Here is a 19,431-nt window from a genome sequence, read left to right as displayed (position 1 = left end):
CCAATCCCAACTTCCACTAACTACCTGGCTTACAAACCAGATACCAGGCACACTAAATACCTCTTTTCCCACATCTGACAACTCATTACCAACTTTCTCTCTGGTGACATATACCATAACCCTGGCCCCTCTCCACCTCTCAAGTCTAATCCTCCCCTACTTACTCCCCCTTCATCCAGAAAGTCCCTTTATTTCACTACATTAAACGCTCAAAGCTTATGCAACAAAATCCCTAACTTCCATGCCTGGCTTCTCCATAATCAGAAACATGGCTGAAACCCCATATTAAAGACTCCAAAATAATGCCCCCCCCAACTATTATATCATCAGAAAAGATAGAACCCATAAGAAAGGGGGTGGAGTTGCCCTTCTCTATTCCTCCTCCCTTTCAGTCACCCCTTATACTAAACCAATTCCCCAATTTGCCAATGCTGAACTAATCTGGCCCTACTTCAGATGAACAGACAAACAGATATGTTTAGCCACTCTCTATATTCCTCCTGGAGACAATATCCCTATTCTTGAGGAGATCCTGTTCTGGTTCTCCTATAATATTAGCAATGAGACCGTAATCCTTGGTGACGTTAATATTAATTGGACCACCATTCAATCTCCTACAAACTCCCTAAACATAAACCTATATAACTTCACACAGTTAATCAACTCTACTACCAGACCCTCCAGGGATTACTCCAGTGGTAGTATCCTTGACTGGACTCTGGTTTCTCACCCCCATTACATCTCTGAAAGTGGTACACTGCCTGACTCTTTCTCAATGATCACCTTTCTCTCTTTTGCTCATCGCCTTCCCTCCTCCTTACAATTATCCCACACTTATATCTCTATACGCTCCCTAAAAAAACTTCAACCCTGATACCTTCTCTAACTCTTTAAAATGCTTAAACTGGAGCTCTTTAAAAAGCCTCTCCCTAGAGAATGATTTTACCTATTTCAATACAACCATCTTAAACCTTTTAAATAACTTTGCTCCCTCCAAAACAAAAAGAGATAAAAGCAACTCTGTCCCCTGGTTAACTAAAGAAACCACAACCATAATGCATCTCTGAGACAAAGCCTGGAAACACTACCAGGAAAAAAACCTCCCAACACCCTGAATGAATAAAAACTACTTTGTAACAAAGTAAAAAAACGTATTGCATCCAACCACAAATCACTTTTCCACACTTCAAAATAACCATAAGACAAACTCTAAAAAATTCTGGAAAGGCATCACCTCCGTACTTAACCCTGGCAAAAAAGAAAATCCTTGCTCTGATCCGAATGACACTGACTTGGATTTAGCCACCCAATTCAATTCCTTCTTTATTGATTCTATAGCCAAGCTAACAGCATCTTTCACCAATAATACTATATCCTCATCTCCACCTTCTCCTATCTCTTATTCCCCTAACATTTCCTCCTCTCAACCCCTACTCTTCTCTCTCAAACCCATCCCTACATCCACCATTAAAAAACTCCTCCTAAAATTGAAACCAGGCTCCACTGCCCCTGATAACATCCCTTCCTACTTTCTAAAAATAGCTGCTGAAGTCATCGCCTCCCCATCTCTATTCTAATAAATCAGTCAATCCAAGAAAGCTATGTACCCAACTCTGGAAAAAGACCTTTATCATTCCCCTCCACAAAGGGGGCAATGCCAACAACATTCCCAATTTTCAGCCAATCACCATCTTATCCCCCATCTCAAAAGTTCTTGAAAAATGCATCCACCTACAACTATTACCCCACCTCATAGATAACCACCTGCTTACTCCCACACAACACGGATTCAGACCTGGCCACAGCACTACCACCACTCTCATCTCCTTCCTTGAAACTGTTAAAGCTTATGATTCCGGCTGCCTCATAACTACCCACCATCAATACTATCTCTCCTCATCTTCTTATATATAAAATTTTTAACCTTAGTCTATCATCCCCTTCTATCAACTGGTTCACCAGTTATCTCTCCAAAAGGCAATATAAGTACTCAAATGGAAAAGAGCTACCACCTCCTTCCTTAACACTCCTACAGGTGTACTCAGAGGTTCTATACTAGGCCCCCTACTGTTTAACATTTTCCTAAATGACTTCCACAAGATCATCCCCAATTCAAAACTTATCCAATACGCAGGTGACTCTACAATCATCTGTTCTGCCACCTCTATCTCCACACTTGTAAAATTAACTCAAAATGCCTTCACTTCCAATGAACGATAGATGTTACACAACCACTTAGCACTCAATACATCAAAAACTAAACTCATGATATTCACACCTTCTAAAAAACCATTATAGACAAAAACTCATTCTCTATTACTAGTCAGAACAATACATCTCTTGAGGTAGTATATCCCATTCCAAACTTTTAGGTGTTCTCGTTGACGAGCACTTTGCTAACCACCTACAAACTAATATAAAAAAAAAACACCAAAAACTTGGTATGCTTTACTGACACAATCGATACCTCACTCCCTCTGCTAAGCTTGCTCTCTCTACCACATACCTTATTCCTTCCCAATTATATGATACCCCACTTCTCACTAACATTCACTCCTCTCTCAAGACAAAACTCTCCTCCTGTTATAACAAAATCTTCAAGTTTACTACAGGCCACAAATCCTCCACCCACCACTGCAATGCCCTTCACAAACTTAATTGGCTAGAGGTGCCCAATCATCTTACCTACATTCAACTCACTCATGCCCATAAACTTATCTTCAGTCCCTCGCTCTGCCCCTCCTTGGCCTCCACTTTCAAAATGCATCTACCTGATTGACTTCTAAGATCCAATAACCAGAATCTGATTGAATTGCATAAACCAGCCAGCCCACCAGGCAATCACCTATTATCCTTTTCTCTAGCATGCCTTTGATACTCCCTGCCACCTCTTATGCGTACCATTCGTAGCCACTCTACCTTTAAAACCTTGCTCAACTCCCATCTCACATCCCTCTGGGAATGTTCCTGCTCTCACCCTACATAATGCCATCAGTATTATACAGTTTTCTCCCTCTCTCCCTCTCTTTTTCCATTCTGTTTTCACTCTCCCTCCCTATCTCTTACTATTCTTCACACTAAGCTACAATCCCTCCTAACCCTCCCTTCTCTTCACCTCATTACCTCCTACTGTACTCCTTACTTTCCCCTCCTTCTCATATTTACGCTAAACTTCTATCTCACTCACCCTATCATACCTCTCATAAATACCTATGCAAAGCTCCCTTGCCTACTGTTACAATTCCTCTGTGTAAACAAATATACTTGTTAATATCTACTAAAAGTTTTCTTTTTGTCTTTTCTTTTTAAATTTGCTAAAACTGTAAATTTTAATACTTTGTCTCTTCACCTATATTACTGTACTAACTAATTGTTAAGGACTTGTTTACATTGTATAATGTCTTTATGAATTGTATCACCTGCTCAAATGTATTACTTAATTGTTAATGATTTGTTTTTACTCTATGTCTTTACAGAGCGTTTCTCCCCAGGACTCCATTGAAAATGGGCTCTTCTCAACTCAGTGGACTATCCTGGTAAACAAACTACAAATAAAATAAATAAAATAAAAAAAAATATGTAAGCCCTTAAAGAGTCTATGGAACCATTAATTTTCTCTGGGTTGATTTTTAAACGGTTAGTAAATGAATTCCAGACCAAAATAAAATCTTGTTGAAGTGCTTTCTTAAAGCATTGTAAGGATTTCTGAGACTTTGTTATAGAAGATGACATTAAGTTAAGAAAGATAATAGGTTTTTGATAAAATAATAGTCTGAGCACTGACCCACATGTGACTCCTTTAGAGAATATATAGTTAAACAGTATAGAGACTGTAAGTAGATTCTATTTTCTCAAGTAAATTATTCAATGTGGAATATTTTATGGACTTAAATTTGTGTAATACAGTGCTGTGTGTGAAAGTAGTGTTATTGTTAAATATACTATTTCTGTTTGTGGTGTAATGCAGTGCTTTATGTGAAAGTAGTGTTATTGTTAAATATACTATTTCTGTTTGTGGTGAGTGGTTATTTAATTAAATCTTTTAAAAGACAACACAAAGACCTTTCTTTCAGCTGCAGATGAAATTAGTATGAGGTCTATTTTACTTTTCTTCACCTTTATACAGTTAACATCAATCTATACAAAATATGTGAAAGGACTGCTTGTTTAACTGCTATTTCTGCCACTCATTCAAATGAATGGACAAGTGGATAGTAAGACACTTTGAAGCAGTTAATCGTAGGTTACTTGCCATACTAGCCAATAAAGAGCTGATACTGCACCTATGTTTAATATGGACAAGTAACACATTGCCAGTGACATGACATAGAGAGATGAACCCCTGACTATGGCCAGTGACATGACAGAGAGATGAAGCCCAGACTATGGCCAAGGTGATCCAGGTTCAGTTATCAGTTCAGGCATTTAAGGTACTGTCTGGGAGGGAGAGGGTGTGCATTTAATAGTCTCCTGTGATAATCCCTTGTGAAGACTGTGGATATAGCTGTGAGGTAGCATGGTCCAATGAGGGAGAAAGGTAGTGGACTTGGCTGGAGGTAGGACAATATGTAGCAATGTCTCCATGGTATGCCAACTTCATGGGTGTAATGAGTCAGGCCATCCAGGAAGAAAAGGATCTACCGTGCACTATCGCACACAACAAACTAAAAATCTCAGCACAGGTGGAAAAACTTACAAGATAATCCAGATAAATATAAAGAAAAAGTACAAAATAAGCAATTTATTGATGACCCAAAGAGTTTTATAGAGAATTGGGAAACAAGGTAATGGGAATTGAGAGACCACCAACAAATGAAGAAATAGATACATTTTGTAGAAGTATTTATGAAGATCATGTGGAACATAACAAAGATGCTAAATGGATAGAAGAAGTAAAAGAAATAATAAGAAGTTTAAAGGTACAAGATAAGAAATGGGATGAAGTAACAGCAGAGAGAATGAAACAAAGTTAAGAAAAGCCTCTAACTGGAAAACCCCAGGCCCAGATGCAGTACCTAACTTCTGGTTAAAAGTATTAACATCTTTACATGAAGAGTTAGCCATGAGTAACTATTTATAAAGGCACCCCAAACAGACACCAGCCTGGGTAGCAATAGAAAAAATAATTATCCTACTTAAGAGTGAACCTGCAAGCTACCCTAAAAATTATAGACCAATAATTTGCCTTCTGACGACATGTAAACTATACACTGGAATTGATGCCAACATAGTTTATAGTCATTTAGAAAAAAAATCAATTATGACAATAAAACAAAAGGGCAATAAAAGAAAGTCATATGGAACAAAGGATTATTTGTGGTTAAAAAAAATCATAGCAGAGAAATGTAAAAAGGGGAAGAATTTAAGTATGGCATGGACTGAGTATAAAAAAAGCATATGATAGCAACCCACATTCATGGATTAAAGAGTGCTTAAAAATGTATAAGTGGCAGACCACTTTGCAATTAAGCCATGATAAAGGACAAATTATTATTCCAGGGACAAAAATTCAAAGGGGGATATTCCAGGGTGACTCCCTTTCACTGCTGCTTTTCTGCTTTCTCCTTAACCCATTAAGCTGTCTTCTTAATAGCTTAGGCCATGGCTATAATTCGATTCCTAGAAAACAACAAAGTGTAAAGACTTATCTTCTCTTTGTCAATGATTTAAAACTGTATAGCTCATCATATGAGGAAATGAAAGCACAACTGCAAGTTACCAAAACTTCTTCAGATGATAAAAGAATGTCATTTGGTGTTGATAAATATGCAAAAGCAACCTTTAAAGCAGGAAAACTGCAGCAACAAGAAAAATCAGTTTGGGACAAGAATGTGATATAAAAGAACTTGATCAAGAGGGAGTGTATAAATATTTGGGAATTGATGAAGAACAAACAATAAAACATGAAGAAATGTGAAATAAACTTAGTAAGAAATACTCTAGAAGACTTAAACAGCATTGAAATCTAGGAACAAAATTCAAGCTATAAACCAATTTGCTCTTTGTCCTAACTTACAATTTTGGAGTAATTGACTGGTCCCAAAACTTGTTTGATAGATTAGACAGGAAAACAAGGTGGATCACAAAACACCTATTCAAATCATAGCTAGCTACAAACCCCCAACCATGACTCAGGATGCCCAGACCCCCAACCATTACTCAGGATGCCCACTTCATCTATCTGGACTTACTTGAATCCATCAAGATTCAACCCTCTACCCTGATCCTGGGTGACTTTAACTACCCAACCATAGAGTGGAAGACCTATTCGATCCCAGGCATGAATGCCCAGAGATTCCTTGACTTCATCAATGCCAATGCATTAGATCAGTTGGTCAACACCCCTATAAGAGGTGAAAATATCCTGGACCTGGTCCCAACCAACATGAGTAGCCACTGTAACACTTATACAGTGTCATCCTCCTTGGTAAGATCCAATCATAAAGTGATCGCTTTTTAAGTCACCATCTCACCTACCCCCCCCCCCCCATTAGGGTCAAACAAAAAAAACTTTTCCAAAGCTGACTACAATCTCCTCAGAGCAGGTATAAGCACCGTCTCTTCAGTTGGAACTTGCACTAATGTCCAAGCCTACACCAAAAAATATATATATGAGCACTTAAATAGCTGTATGAACTCAGCAGTATCTGACAGTTCCAAATCATCTTCCTCAAGGAAGAGTAAACCTGTCTGGTGGACAGCAGCAATAAACAAACTCTATAATGGAAGGAAAAAAATTGCTGTCCAGGGCCAAGAAGGAGCAGGTGCCAAGTTGGAAGCAATTTCTCCTTTGTCTGAGCAAGCAAATAAGGTCACTGGTAAAATCCTCTAAGGCTAACTTTGAGTTCAGATTGGCCACATCCACCAAGGACAATCACAAGGCCTTCTTCACATATGTCTACAATCTCAAAGGCAACACCAAAGTCTGCCCTGAACTGGTGGCCAATAACACGACATGCACAAATGCCATAGATATAGCCAACCTGCTGGCAGACAGGTTCAGTTAAAACTTCAACCCCTTTTCACTTCAACCCCACTTTCCCCCCATCAGTAAACCAGGACATCCCCAGTACCTGACCCCTCCCCTCATCACCAGGACGCAGGTCCTTAATGCCCTCTCAAAGGCAAAAAATACGGTCTCCATGAGACCCGATAACATCCCTGGCTGTATCCTAAATGAACTCAGACATGAGTTCTCAGCTCCATTAAACACCTTATTCAACCAAAGCCTGAGCACTGGCTTCATTCTCTCTGAATGGATGACAGCCACTTTGTCCACAAAGGTGGAGCATCCACTGACCTAGACAATTATAGGCCCATCAGCCTAACTAGCCTGATCTGCAAGGCCATGGAATGCATTATCATGGACCTTATAAACAAGAACATTGGCAACCTCCAAATGTTTGACCCCACACAGCTTGGTTTTGTCAAAGGGAAATCATGCCTGTTAAACTTGGTTGACTTCTTTGAAACCGTCATCAAAGCCATGGACAAGGGGAAGATAGTGCACACCACCTGCCTTGACCTAGCCAAAGCCTTTGACACTATTCCCCACTTGGGCATAATAGATAAACTCTCCCAGCTAGGCATCAACCCATACATTACCAGATGGGTAGCTAACTGGCTCACTGATAGAACCCACTCAAAGTAGGGGAAGCCGCCTCTAGTAGTGGACCAGTAATGAGTGGTATACCCCAAGGATTGGTCTTGGGGCCTCTACTGTTTGGGATATACTTTTCTGAGGTGCAAGTCAAAACCAGTGGTCTGTGATTTGCAGATGACTGCAAGCTGAGTGCTGTCTTAAATTCCCCTAGTGATGTGAACATTCTCCAAGAGGGTCTTACCCAAACTAATGACCGGTGCCAGAAGCATGGCCTCAAACTGAATGCTAAAAAATGCATCATTATGCCCTTTGGGGAAAATGTCATCCCCACTAATTATCACATTAATAACAACATACTAAGCATGCAATCAGTCATGAAGGACTTGGACACCGAGGTTGATAGCAACCTGACCTTTGACCATCACGTTGCCTCTGTTGTACGGAAGGCTTTCTACATAGCCGACCTTATAAATAAGGGTATTTCATCCAGGAACAAGGAGGTCATAACATCCCTGTACTCCTCCCTTATCAGACCCATTATCGAGTACAATGCCCCCTTCGGCATGTACCTTGCCAAGCACATGCAGCAGTTGGAAAGACCACAGAGGTTCCTGACCAGGAAAATCCAGGGACTCAAACACCTATCTTATACAGACAGGCTAAAAGCCCTGTACCTCTACTCAGTCTCATACAGACTGCTCAGAGGTGACCTGTGTCTGGCATACAAGGCCATTTCAGACCCAGTCTTGATGGAGTTGCTGCATATCCGTAAGACAAACTCCACTCATGCAACCCACATGCAAGGACTTAACCTGATCTGTGACATTAGTAGAACTTGTTGGCAGGATAGATTTGTGTCCCAAAGACTCCCCCATCTGTGGAATAGATTCCTTCTCCATGTCAAGCAGAGTACCTCTCTAGCCCTCTTTAAAAGGTACCTGGACGACTGGATGGGAAACAAAATATCTACCCCTGAGATCCCACCTGTGTCCTTGCTGGACAGGGGAAACAGGTGTTGACTTTGAGGGAAAATGGATGAAATTCTTGACTAGGCTTATAAGGGCCTCTGGGCCAATAGCCTTGTATCATCCTATGAACCTATGTTTCATCCTCACCAAATGATTTATAAAAATCAGTGCATACTAAGATTATATATTCTCTGTTCTGAACTAGGGATGGCCCTCCTTGAAATTGATTACATGTATAGATTTGCAGTTGTGGGACTGCACACATATCTGCTGACCTCACAAGACCCAAACATAGTGAAAGTTTTGAAACATTAGGAGAATAAATCTAAAATGACTTCCCTGCTTAGTCTAGCAGAAGCATATCAGTGTCAAGCAAGAATGGAAATCAAACCAGAAGTAGATAAAAATCAGGCAGTGACTGTGTGCGCCAAAAAACAAAAGAAAGAACATAAGGTGAAGGACCATATGAGAAGGCAATAAATGTGGAAAATCATAAATATAGTTGCAAGTATAGAAAACTTCTGGAAGAACCTCATGTTGATCGGTAATGAAATCAGGAATGGTTAAGGAGAGATGAATTCAAACCAAGAGATGAAAGGTTAATATTGGCAGCCCAAGATAGCAGGTTACGTACAACTTGGTTTCAAAGTCCATTGAACATGTGGGAGAAACAGACAGATGTAGGTTTTGTAAAACAGAATTGGAAACAGTTGCACACCTTGTTGTTGGCTGTGACATACTAATGGCAGAAGGACTGTATATTGTTGCTGGCTGTGACATACTAATGGCAGAAGGACTGCATACTGAAAGACATAATAATGTGGCAAGAATGTTGCATGGGGGATTGTGCAAACATTATGGTAATGAAGTGTCTGAAAAACACTGGAAACATGAGCTACCAAGCATCATAGAAAATGATGACATCTACATCACATGGGATCGCCCATTAATAACAGTTCAAAAGACAAATACTAGAAAACTGGATATAATGGTCCATGAAAAGAGGATAAAGGTGGCATTGAACATTGAAATTGCCACACCCAGTGAATGATGTGTCTTGCGTACAGAGAGAGACAAAGTGTTATAAAATATCAGGATTTGCAGGCAGAAACAAGAGCAATATGGAAAAAAGTTACCCAGACAGTTCCAATAGTAGAAGATGCAACAGGTCTTATAAAAAAGAATATAAAACAGTGTAAGAAACTTCTCTTTGTGGAAGATTTTCAGACCATATATTTCTAGTCAATCACTGTATATTAATCAGATCAGACAATAGTAGTAGAAGTAGCAAACTTAAACTCGTCAAGTCAAAACAAAACAAAAAAATAATAGAAAATATATAATTGTACAGCATTACTAAGTATTCGAAAGTAATCCAAGCAAGGCAGGCAGTTTGTTTCCAGTTGAAAATCGGATGTACTTAATAAAGGATTTTCGACTGGAGTCTGTGTACTTAATAAAGTACTTAATAAAGGATTTTCGACTGGAAACAGACTGCCTGCCTTGCTTGGATTACTTTTGAATACTTAGTAATGCTGTACAATTATATATTTTCTATTATTTTTTGTTTTGTTTTGACTTAAGACGAGTTTAAGTTCGCTACTTCTACTACTACTGTCTGATCTGATTAATATACAGTGATTAATTAGAAATATATGGACTGAAAATCTTCCACACAGAGAAGTTTCTTACACTGTTTTGTTTTTGGACCGACTACACTTTAATGGGTTGTTTTGAGACTTCGGGGATACCATGGAGATTACTTGTTTTTTATAAAAAAGAATATACAGACATATTTAGATATGTTACCTATGCATGTAACTCCATACAAATTGCAGGAGTCATTACTAGGCACATCGCGGGTGCTGCAAAGAGCACTTCTGGCTGACATCAAAGTCTGAAACAATACTAATTTCATGAACTTTAAGCGCGCTTTGACTTAGGAATGGGGTCCATTCCTGTCATGGTATTAGAAACCCAAAAGATCTGGAGAAATTAAAGAAGAAAAAGAAACAGCTGAGAGAGACAGCAAGACCCCCCAGGATGTCCTTATGTTTGGCAATGTCTGTTGTTTGCTAACAGAATTAACCAATGATATAATTAGTAGTCACAGTAATTTGAAAATAAAAATGTTTCTTCATTTTTGAAAATATCTTTACTTTTCCAAATATACTTCGCAACATCTAACACAATGTAACATTGTGTGGATCTCAAAATGCTCTATAGACAATGTGAATGAGCCTCTAGCCTCCAAAGTGACTTCTAGAAGGAATGTGAACCATACTTTTAGTTATTTAGTTAATTAGTCGGGTATATGTTTAACTGCCTGCTTATTTGTCCATGTATCTATTTAGGTGCTTGTTTGTTTGTTCACTTATTTCTGTTATTAACTGGGTTAGCCCTAACAGACAGAGCCTGATTACAGAGCAGACATGGGTAGAAAACTTTTAAGTTTCAAAGCAAAATTATGTACAATAATTAAAAGGGAAGAGTAATACATTGACTTTTACAGCAAGTACAAAGAGGAGCTGTACCACTGTCACAACGAAGAAATCTGTCATGCAGGAAATATATATGCACAGTTATTTTGACACAAACTACTTTCACTGCTGGATCTTGCATCTGAAAACAAAATATTGCCTGTATATAATGTAAGGTAAGGATAGTTTCCAGGGTAAACATCACTGAGCTGACTAATATCCATGGTATAAGTCTAGCTAATGCATCAAGTCATAAACTGAGCAAGTCACTTAAGGAGGATCGCGATCTTAAGCAGGTACTGATGGTGATGGTGCTATATCTGAGTACAAGCATAATACAAAGTTAATAGACAAAAAAGGAAGACTAGGAATCAAAATGGTATATTCTACAAGTATGCACATTACAGAGCTAGTTATGACAAGGAATTGTAGTAAACTAAATAATCAGGGGCTGCAATGGAGAAGCAATACCTTTCTACACACTTTACCCCTTCTCTGGAACAGGCTTCCCAACCATGTGAAACAAAGCTCATCCCTAACCTTATTCAAACAAAACTTGGACCAATTGATGAAAAAATGCAAATTCACCCTTGGCACCTGTGTCCCCAATATACAGGGGCAGCCAGTGAATACTTGATGTGCACAATCCTATATCATAACCATACCTGTCAACCTCTTTCAGCAAGAAATATAGACAAAGCCATAAATAAAAGTGGGACAAAGGCCCAAAATAGGGACAGTTTTTAAATATTGCTCTTACAAATGTGGAATGCTGATGGAATAACAGGTTTAGCATTAACATGAATTTTCTGAAGGGTATGAAGTCTGAAACTCAATAGTCTGTCATTATTTTCTAACTTCAGTCATTAATGATTTGCCATTAATTTGACAGAAAACCACAATTTTATGAAAAATGGACCAAAAATATGAGGCAAAAATCTGGACATTCTGCTAAAATATGTACAGTTGAGAGGTATGAAAAATTGCTTGGGGTATTAACATGTTAGCAAAGTTTGGTAAATTTGGGGTAAGTCTGGCTAGGCTTAAAATGTTCTTGGGTCAATAATGTAGTAAGCACATATAAGCCTATGAATATGTCGATCATACATTCCTTAATGTTTAGTGAGTATTGTTTAAGAAGGTATTTAAGCACTGGTGGTCTTCAGTGTTGTTTTGCAGTGGAAAATTATTCTAGTTATGTGGGGATGAAAAAGTGGGAGCCTTGTTACCCATTTTTGTTAATGTTTTCATAATGTTAAGTAGATTTTAATTTGGGTATTTCAAAACCTAGTAGTCTTGTGTGAAGACAACAGGTTAGGTAGGTGGGGATACCCCGTAAGTAGGTGGGGATACTCCACATTTCACACTACCCACTTCTCACTATTTTCCATTTTATTTGTTTGTTAACCATACAAAACAATTGAACACAAGTGCCCCTTTTCAGACACAACCCAGGAAAATTGCCGGGTTAACTAACATACTCAGGGTCACACGATTTGCTAGTGAAAATTAATGGAACCAAATCCAGGACTACAGAATGAAGCTTGTCTGTGTCACATGGCTATAACTGTATGAGTTAAAATGCCAGATGTTCTGGTACACACAGCCTAGATTTGGTAACTGTTTTCACAAGAGTAATTAATAAAAATTGCATAGTCTTCTTCAAAAAACAGTCAAAATTACTCAAAGGCTCCCTTTTTAAAAGACCTCTGTATTATCTAAATGCCAGCTGGTCCTGTACTTGTCTTTGATATCATGGCTTCCCTAAAACCCATTGAGCTTAAACTCAATGAGGTGCCAAGTGCAGGAGTCGAATTTGGTAAAACTGAACTGCCTGATTGCTGTTTTCCACTGCAAATTACTGCCTGCATCATTTATAAGTGTACACCATCAATGATTCATTTCCTTTGGGAGAGTTCTCCCTTCCTCATATTTTTTTTGTGGATTTGGAGTTGGTATATATAAATTTGAGGGTACTGGGGGAGCTTACCTCCCCTCATGTTTTCCATCCATTGTGTCATCATCCACTTTCACCTTGATCAGTAACAATTAAAGTAATACATATAGTCAAGTTTCATAAACCAATTGCCTTGTGCAACTCTCAGAAATGTTCCATCGGTAATCAAGGCCATATTAAGAAAGGACACAAATGGAACATTGCTTTGCACCTCCTCTCATTGGAGCTATTACTATACTGGTAACTCAGAAAACAGCAGCAACTTACAAATGAGTCAGCAGTGGTAATCAGCTGGAATCTCATGGATATTTAAAGGTGTACTGTTTTGAGTTTTAAACAGTCACCCACCTCAAACTGATAAATGCATATCACAAACTACTTTGTGACATCCCTAATAGCCTCTCCCCATGTATATGTACCTTTCAATATTCTTCCATTAGTAAAGATCATTTACTGGTTCCTACAGATGGTCAGTAATATTTGTATCCTAGGCCTGAAGTTATACTTTCTTTTTCTGGTGCTATTGTCTCCTTTTATGATTTCAAGCAAGCAATAAGACTGGTTTCCCTGAGTTACTGAGCAAAGTCAAAGTAAACTTTATTGTTATTTAGAACTGCACATGTGTAGCCTAAACAAAATTTTGCGCATCACCTTAATTCTTTGAGATTACAAAGGAAAGTGAAACAGCACATACAAGTAGAAGAAAAACATAACTAACAAATACAATATTGCTCCCAATACATGCAAGAAAGAGCAGAGACATTTACCAACACTCATATACAAAAAGAATACCCTCCCCTGAGTTAAATTAACTACTCCATTTAAAGTAATACAAAACGCTCTACAGATTGAACAATGCCTAAGTTATTTGTTTAATATTGCACTTGAGTGGGTTAAATAATACTGACTATGGATATAATAAATAAATATGGCACTTGGAATATATGTAAGTATGTATTGAACAAATAAAAAAAACTGACTTATTATGTGTCCAGACCCCTGGGACTAGCGCCCGAGTTCAGAAGTCTAATCATTGTAGGGTAGAAACTGTTATGGAATCTTGTAGCCCTGCAGCATATCTCCTGCACGATGCTAGATGCTTAAACAGTCCATGTACAGGATGTGTGTTGTCCTGTATTATTTTTGTGGCCTTTCGGATGCTTCTTGCAGAATAAAGATGTATCAGTGGAAGATTGGAACTTGTTATATTCTCTGCAACCCTCACCACTCTTTGTAGTGCTTTCCTTTCTGTAACTGTGCAGCTTCCAAACCACCCTCTGTGGTCTCTCAATCAGGAAGTCCAGGATCCAGTTACAGAGATGTTTACCGTCTTGCTACACTTAGGGCTGCTTTATCCTTGCAGGTGAGGATGCTCTCTATTGCACCTCTATAGAAGGTGGATAGAATATGAAGAAGAAGCTTAGCTTTTTTTTATCCTTCTTAAAAAAGTGGAGGCATTGGTGCACTTTCTTGACGAGTTGGCTGGTGTTTTCCATCCATAAGAGATCCTCTGATATGTGTACCCTCAGGAATTTCGTACTCTTAACCCTCTTCATACTGTCACCATTGATCCTGAGCACTAGGTGGTTTGTTCTCCTTTTCCTGAACTCAGTGATAATCTCTTTGGTCTTGCTTCCATGCAGGTCAAGGTTTTTCCCCTCAGACCAACTCATCAGAAATGCCACCTGCTGTCTGCATGCCATTTCATCCTCATTTGTGACAAGCCCCATGACTGTGGTGTCATCAGCAAACTTGATGATATGGTTGGACATATGCTTATCACAGCAGTCATGGGTCAGGATGGTGAACAGTGGGCTGAGAACACATCTCTGTGAAACCCCTGTGTTAATTGTGATGCACTTTGATGTTTTCGTACCAGGACACACCCTCTGTGGTCTCTCAATCAGGAAGTCCAGGATCCAGTTACAGAGATGTTTACCGATTCCTAAATATGCCAGTTGTTCTGTCAGCTACATTGGTATCACCATATTAAATGCAAAGCTAAAATCTCTGAACAGCATCCTCACATATTTGTCTTTGCCCTCTAAATGCTCAAGGGAGATGTGTAGTGTTACTGATATGGCATCAGCCATGGGTCGGTTAGCTCTGTGCACAAACTGCAGGGGGTCAAAATCAGGAGGTAGGCATGATGAAAGATGCTTTTTGATCAGCTGATCAAAACAATTCATAACAGTGGAAGTCAGAGCAACTGGTATGTAGGTGTCATGGCTGGAGGGGGTGGTTTTCTTAGGTAGTGGGATGATGTTAGTTTCCTTATAGCATGAGGGTACTTTCACCATGGCAAGAGAGGTGTTTAATATTTCCTTCAGCATTGTTGATCAGCACAGCCTTTTTAACACCTTGTCCAGCATGTTGCCTGGGCCAGCAGCCTTTCTGGGGTTCACTCTCCTTAGCTCTCTTCTTTCCTCTGTGCTGAGGCTGACTACTGCACCTTTCTCATCAGTGGGTAGCTTTAGTGCCAACCTCTTGTTTCTTTCCTCAAATCTACCAAAGAAGATGTTCAAACTGTCCAAGACTTTGATGCTGTCCTCACACTGTGCTGACCTGATTTTTGTAGTCAGTGATCTCCTGTATACCATTCCATAGTCTCCTTGCATCCATCATGTCTTCAAAGTGTACCTGTACCTTTCTGCCATACTCCCTCTTAGCCTCCTTTATACCCTTCCTCAGATTACGTCTTGCTACACTTAGGGCTGCTTTATCCTTAGCCTTGTAAGCTTCATTTCTCTCCTTCAGAATCTCATATTCCTCATGGGTGAGCCATGGCTTCTGGTTAGCTCTAATACTGATACTCTTGGTATTTGTTACCCCATCAACACAGTTTGAAATGTATGTTATCACTACCTCAGTGTATTCATCAATATTCAGATGCTGAATCATTGTGGCTCCCTCCTTGAAAATATCCCAGTTTGTTCTTTCAAAGCAGTCTTGGAGGGCCTCCAATCCCCCCTTAGGCCATTCCATGATTTCTTTCTTCATGGGTTTGTCTCTAACCAGTACAAGTTTGTAAGCTGGTGATAGCAAAATGGTATAATAGACAGAGTTTCCCATTTGTGGAAGTTGCACTGCCTTATAAGCTTTCTTTAAGTTTATGTACACCTTGTCCAGGATATTATCACCCCTTATAGGAATGTCCACATACTGATAGTAGTGTGGGAGTACTTCTTTCAGATCTGCTTTATTAAAGTCACCAGCTGCCACATGTACAAAGTTAGGATATTTGCTCTGCAGCTCACCCATATAATTGCATAGTTTATTTAGAGCCTCAGTGGTATTAGCACTAGGTGGGATATACACCACTATTACACTGACTGCATTCAGCTGGGGCTGCCAACTTTTAAGTGGGCCAAAGTGGGAAATGGGGGTGTGGCCAATATGACACTGACCACACCCTCTGCTATGACATCACCACAGGAGTGGTGAAGGAGGTACTCTTATGGGAACAACAACTGGCTGGCTGCTAGAATGGCTAGCTGGCTTGATGACTGCTGGAGTGGCTACCCAGCTAGCTGGTTGGCTGCTGAAGTGGCTAGCTGATTGGTGGGAGTAGCAGCTGGATAGATAAATGTGTGGACTGATGAATTAATGACTGGATGGCTAGATTGCTGGCTAGATGAAAGGAGTGGGTAGCTAGCTGACTGCTGGATTGGCTAGCTGGCTGGCTGCTGGAGTGGCTAGCTAACTGGCTGGCTGCTGGAGTGGCTAGTTAGCTGACTGGCTGTTGAAGTGGCTAGCCAGCTGACTGGCTGATGAAGTGGCTAGCCAGCTGCCTTGATGGCTGCTGGAGTGGCTAGCTAGCTGGCTGGTTGGCTGCTGGAGTGGCTAGCCAGCTGGCTGCCTGGCTGGTGGAGTGGCTAGCCAGCTGGCTGGCTGACTGCTGGAGTGGCTACACAGCTAGCTGGTTGGCTGCTGGAGTGGCTAGCTAGCTGGCTGGCTGCAGGAGCAGCTAGTCAGCTAGCTGGCTGGCTGCTGGAGTGGCTAGCCAGCTGACTGGCTGCTGGAGTGGCTAGCTAGCTGGCTGGCTGCTGGAGTGGCTAGCTAGCTGGTTGGCTGCTGGAGTGGCTAGCTAGCTGGTTGGCTGCTGGAGTGGCTAGCTAGCTGACTGGCTTCTGGAGTGGCTAGCCAGCTGACTGGCTGCTGGAGTGGCTAGCCAGCTGACTGGCTGCTGGAGTGGCTAGCCAGCTGACTGGCTGCTGGAGTGGCTAGCCAGCTGACTGGCTGCTGGAGTGGCTAGCTAGATGGTTGGCTGCTGGAGTGACTAGCTAGCTAGCTGGCTGCTGGAGTGGCTAGCTAGCTGTCTGGCTGCTGGAGTGGCTAGCTAGCTGTCTGGCTGCTGGAGTGGCTAGCCAGCTAGCTGGCTGGTTGCTGGAGTGGCTAGCCAGCTGACTGGCTGCTGGAGTGGCTAGCCTGCTGGCAGTCTGGCTGCTGGAGTGGCTAGCTGGTTGGTGTAAGTAGCAGCTGGATGGATGAATGGCTGGATGGTTGAATTAATGGCTGGATAGATGACTGGATGGCTGGCTGGATGAATGGATGACTGGACTGCTGGCTGGCTGAATGGATTGGCTGGACTGCTGGCTGAATGAGTAGATGGCTGGCTGGATGAGGGGATGACTGGCTGGATGAATGGATGGCTGGCTGGATAAATGGATGGCTGGCTGGATGGATGGATGGATGGCTGGCTGGATGAATGGATGCCTGGCTGGCTGGATGATTGCCTGCCTCATTAAAAAAATCTTTTTAATTTGCAGCTATAGAAGCACTGAAAACAAACCACTCTAAAGCCACAATCTTTACAGGGCTCTTCCTGCCCCAGTCCCAACCCCCTTCATGATTTGCAGCCAGTTGCTGCATAATTTAAAGTACCTGAACCTAACAGGGAATAGCTCCGCCTGCTGGTCCAGGTTGGTGACATTACTGAATTGCCATGGAAAAGCCAGAAGTAATTGTGGCTTTTCCATGGCAATTCAGTGTGATCGCAAATAGTGGGACTTTTCAAGTCCCTCTACTTTCCACAGCGGGCAGCGGGTTGAGGCAGCTCAACCCGTGAGTGTCCTGCTGATAACAGGATAGGTGACAACCTTACATTCAGCTCCCTGGGCAAGTAAAATGATCTACATTTAATGGACAGGAACTCTAAGTTCTCACAGCAGTGTGATAGTATGATTTCACAGTTGCTGCACCATCTTTTGTTAACAGAGATGTAGGCTCCTCCTATGGCCTTTCTACACAATGTATGTTTTCTGTCTGCATGAAACAGCATAAAATTCTCATGTTTAGTGCACTATCATTTATCTCGTCATGCAGCCATGTTTCAGTAGTCAAAAATAAACAAGTATTTCTCACCTTGTTCTTGTTGGAGAGTTTCAGTCTCAAGTAGTCCATTTTGTGATCTCACGTTAGCTAGCAGTATAGCTGGTAGTACAGGCCTGTAGGGGGGTGCTTTTAACTTTACATCAATACCTCATCTGCATCCTTTTTCCTTGTTCTCTGACATCTCTTTCTTGTTGTCCTTGTTCAGTATATTCCAGAAAGATGTTCTACCAGTTTCAGACACTTTAGTGTGAAAAATTAAATTACACAGCTGTTGTAGCTCTGTGCAAGTAGTAGGCCCCAGATACTCGGCAGACTTCAAGGCATCCAACCTTCAATATGTAGATGTCGACTGTTTAGTTTCTAGTAACTTCTGTCTATGGTACGTTATTACCGGAAGTGCAAAAACTAATTTTCTTCGAGATTTTCTGTGCAAAAGACAAAATATACATATCTGTAGAATGAGCCAACACAGCCGCAGCTACACAAGGCATCACTTTTTTTTTTTTTTTTGGGGGGGGGAGTTATGATAAACCCCACAGAGACAGAGATAACATACAAATTCCACACAGGCATTGGCCAGAGGTCAGGATCAAACCTAGTGCCTTGTGCATGAGAGGTGAAAACCTTAGCCCTTAGAACAAATGTGCCATGAGCATAAATGCAGTAGTGGCATTTGTAGCAAGTGTTTTTTTTTTTTTTTTTACTGTTTCAGAGCAAAATAATTTTAGTTTCTTTCTATTTTGGTCCTCAGTGACTGATTTCTTTTTGGTTTTTTTTTTTGCTCCCAAGTTAGATGTCAGGGGCACACCAGATCAGAGAACTACACGTGGCACCAGACAGCCTATCTATGACTCTGCCCACCACTCTTTTCCATACCAGAAGTCTTATTGACTTACTGTACATATGTTTGGCATATATACACCAACACTTGTATGGTACATCAGTAAAATATAGTTTGGCTGATTTTTACAGGAGTCAGAAGTTCAGATACATCCTGCTCACTTCTGACATACTCCAATATGTCATTGGAAATTTTCTTTAAGTTTTATTCATTGTTGTGATTTGGGGGGCAGTGATGTATGTTTGCAA

Source organism: Protopterus annectens, chromosome 7.part1 (assembly GCF_019279795.1).
Source record: "Protopterus annectens isolate FY-2018-M chromosome 7.part1, PAN1.0, whole genome shotgun sequence".
Taxonomy (NCBI): domain Eukaryota; kingdom Metazoa; phylum Chordata; order Ceratodontiformes; family Protopteridae; genus Protopterus; species Protopterus annectens.
The sequence above is the reverse complement of the archived record's forward strand: the minus strand, read 5'-3'. Positions refer to the sequence as shown.